The sequence below is a fragment of the Borostomias antarcticus genome, assembly GCF_949987555.1.
Source record: "Borostomias antarcticus genome assembly, chromosome: 22".
NCBI classification, from domain to species: domain Eukaryota; kingdom Metazoa; phylum Chordata; class Actinopteri; order Stomiiformes; family Stomiidae; genus Borostomias; species Borostomias antarcticus.
In genome coordinates this window covers 6,992,941-6,997,018 of record NC_140255.1, presented here as the reverse complement: position 1 = coordinate 6,997,018, position 4,078 = coordinate 6,992,941, and positions in this window count along the sequence as shown.

Genomic DNA, 4,078 nt, shown 5'->3' with positions numbered 1-4,078 from the left:
ACCTGTCACAGGGGGCTGGCTCTGTATGTCTCCCTCAAATTCCATTCCTGAACGCAGAGAGCCATAAACTGGCGGCCATGACTGGTGTCTAGAGAATAATTAAGAGGAGGCTCTTACCAATACGAACACCTTAACCTGCTCAGTATTATCAACCATGATGCTCATTAGTGTGTGAAATGCCGACAATCTGAGAGTTTAAGACTAGTGTATACCGTATAAGACAAGCTATAGCTCATGGTTTATGGCTCATAGACACAAATAATATAACTCAGTATACATTCAGGCTAAATATATACTTTGTTATGTTATGCAGCTGGTAAGCTTGCTACATTAGCAATTGATAATGGCTGCAAAGGTTACCAAGATGCAAATGCGAGTCTGTGTCATAGACACTGTACATAAGCCAAGATGTATGGATGTAGTTGTAGTTTAAGGTATGTGAGATTTCTGTTGTTTGTTTTCCAGTACTCACTACAGAAAACACAAAAGAGAAATCTTACATACCTTAAACTAACATTACCACAATTCCCTCCAACTAGTGTTCTATGCAGAGAGCAGGCACTCTATAAATGGTCTCTGATGCTGGAATTAGACAAACAAGGCATTCAATTGGCTAATGAACGGGAATAACTATTGCTGGAGAGGTGTCTATGGTGTGCATGGTAATTGTGCAGAAGTGCTGTAGGTTTTAAAACAGCTGCTACTCTGCTGCCATGTAAGCTTCTCGCCAGCGGTGGGCAGTATTGTACCGGCACACCAGCAGAAAAAAGCCTCGGCCGACATTTGCTCATGGCTGCCTTCTCTCTGCTCTCTCTCTCTCTCTCTCTCACACACACACACACACACACACACACACACACACACACACACACACACACACACACACACACACACACACATACATACACGCGCGTGCAGGGAAAACCTGTCCATCTGGCTGTAATGCAGCATATCATCACAGCTCTGATAAATGGCATCCTTTAGGCTGCTTAAGCGACTGGATGTGCTATTTTTCATTCGGGCAAATCAAAAGAGTATTCAATACTCTCAGAGCTGCGATGTCCTTCCCTAGCTTGTTGTCCTTTATACACTATAAGCAGAGATGTATATGGATAGCCAGTGTCACTAACACGTATAGATGGACAACAGTTAGGCCTACTGAAGCGATACATCTTATGATTCAATTTAGCTTGAAATGCCACCGCGGAGCGTGTCTGCAGACGCAGCCATGTGATGGGGAGGTCCCTGCTGCACTTCTGCTCAAACGCGGCCTCTTCATTCACAGCCACGTGACCGCACGGAGGCACAAACACTGCCGACAATAATGTCATCATATATACATTAAAATCTCAATCTGAAACTTCAATTTCTAATCTAAAAGGTCTGTCCAATTGTGAAATATGAGTCTGTGGAAAAAAAAAAGTTTTATCAGAATAATTGAGAAAATTTCGGATTCTATAGGCTAATTGAAAAGCAAGTATAGGCTACTTGTGGACTAGAAATTGAATTTTCTGATTGTAGCTTACGTAGCACTGGTTAGAAATCGGACACAAGCTCTTGTATTTCATTGATTTTAAATTTTCATTTATTTGAAGTTGATTTTAAGCAATTTAATGTCTTTGTCAAAGCATCTCATGACTGAATCATTTGTTCATTCAAGCTGCGATGGAGGTTGGTTGACATTAGACCGTATTGACATTCATACATTTTAAGTCTCAATAGTCGAAATACGTTCAATGATGACACTTTATTGATATGTTTCCGTGTTTTTGTTTTTTTTTGTTTTTCAAAATATAAAAAGATAGATCATGAACATTCCATTGAAATATACTTTATACAGTTCTTGATGAATTATTCTTTGTGTTCCAACATTTCAAAAATAAAATCCAGCATAAGTTCTCAGCATACATATCCCAGTGACCACCTCTTCATCTTCACCGAATCTCCTTCTATGACAGCTTTACAATGGAACAGCAGTACGTAAGTCTGTTTTACAAGGTGAGTCCCTCGTGATCACGCGAGAGATGAACATGCACGTCCCCGCTAGTCTTTGGAATGCTGACGACAGTGTGCATTTGAACAGGTGTGTCTGTGGTCCAGCATGTGAATTGTTTTAGAAAATATAGAGATATAGAGATGCCAACATATGATGTACTGATTATAGTAACGTCGTCTTGTGAAGTCAGCTCGTCCATAATGCCATACAGGAATGTGTTTATCTCGAGCTAAGATGTTGGGAATGTCTTTATCCATTATCCGTACGCATCTAGTTACAAGTCAGTAGTCGCAGTCTTGTTTCAGATTGCATATCTTCAATCCAAACGCATATCTAGCTGACATAGTGAATAGCCACACACACAAGGCACACGATGTCACCTAGCGGTAAGGACTGCAAACACATTGTTGACATCTTGTCTTGTGTGGATATGTCGTAATAACGTTGCTATCTGCGTCATGTGTATGACGACATAAGGCCATGACTTGCAGCTGGACCTACAACATTTAGCATTTGGCTATAGGCCTACTGGTCTAGTGTTACAGCAATGCTATCAGTCAGTCAGTCAGTCAGTCAGTCAGTCAGTCAGTCAGTCAGTCAGTCAGTCAGTCAGTCAGTCAGTCAGTCAGTCAGTCAGTCAGTCAGTCAGCCAGTCAGCCAGTCAGTCAGTCAGTCAGTCAGTCAGTCAGTCAGTCAGTCAGTCAGTAATGTGCTATGTCACTGTTATGTAGTCCATACTAGATCCACTTGTTCAACCAACCAAATAATGAGTGCAATGAAAGATAAAACAGACTTAGCACTCTAACATTGTAACTCGTCCTCTTCAACATGACTAAATCAAATGGCAGTTTTACGCAATATAAAAGTAAGGACATGTTGTTTTCTGCCTGGCACGGGCAGTCAGATGCACATCGGTGAGCCGGTCCATGTTTGGTCGATGGCAGGGGCAAATCTACTGCACTAACACTACTTGGCTGTTCTGTTACCATACAATAAATCTAGGGTGAAGCACAGCGTTTTTGTGAATGTGTTCACTGTTGCTGGAAGTTTACGTCTGAAATATGAATGAAAGCCTCACTTTGCGACCCCCAAGTCTAAGTGGCTTGATGCCATCTAAAAAGCCTACATGAAATAATAGTTTTAAGGTGGCGATGGGGGTGGAGGTGTGTGAGGGGGGGGGGGGGGGGGGGGGCTGAACAGAAAACATATAATGTGAACCCATTTTACCAAGTTGACAAAGTTGTAGACCCTGTAAAACCAGTAGACCCAACTAGATCAACCAACTGTATTAGTCTTAGTACTGTTCAGTCCAGCTGTAACGCAAACGCATGGGACGGACTGAGACCCTCTCTACTACAGCTGCCTGCACCAAACCTGGTCCTGCCAGGTCCTAAAGCCCTACATGTTAACCTCCATCATGAACGACACGTTTGAAGAGCCTACATTCAACCAAACCAAACCTGCTGAATGGTGTGTGTGTGTGTGTGTGTGTGTGGGGGGGGGGGGGGGGTAGTTTATAGGATGTAACAGAATTCCCTACATCAACCAGCTGATACAGCCATGGCCACCGGTCTCCTCTGAACAGCTGGGTCTCTATTGTAGTTGAGTGACATCAGTTTGGAAGCTCTGGGTCTGTGTGTGAAGTGGTGTGTTTGAGTGAGTGAGTGAGTGAGTGAGTGAGTGAGTGAGTGAGTGAGTGAGTGAGTGAGTGAGTGAGTGAGTGAGTGAGTGAGTGAGCAAGCGAATGAGTATGTGAGTGAGCGAGCGAGTGAGAATGAGAGAGTGAGTGAGTGAGTGAGTGAGTGAGAGAGTGAGTGAGAGAGTGAGTGAGTGTGAGAGAGAGTGAGTGAGAGAGTGAGAGAGAGTGAGTGTGAGTGAGAGAGAGTGAGTGTGAGTGAGTGAGAGAGTGTGAGTAAGAGAGTGAGAGAGTGAGTGTGAGTGAGAGAGTGAGTGTGAGTGAGAGAGTGAGTGGATGAAGTAAAGCAGCGGGATGAGGTGACTCAACGTGTAGGGGTATAGATGAGGGATGAGGTGACTCAACGTGTAGGGGTATAGATGAGGGATGAGGTGACTCAACGTGTA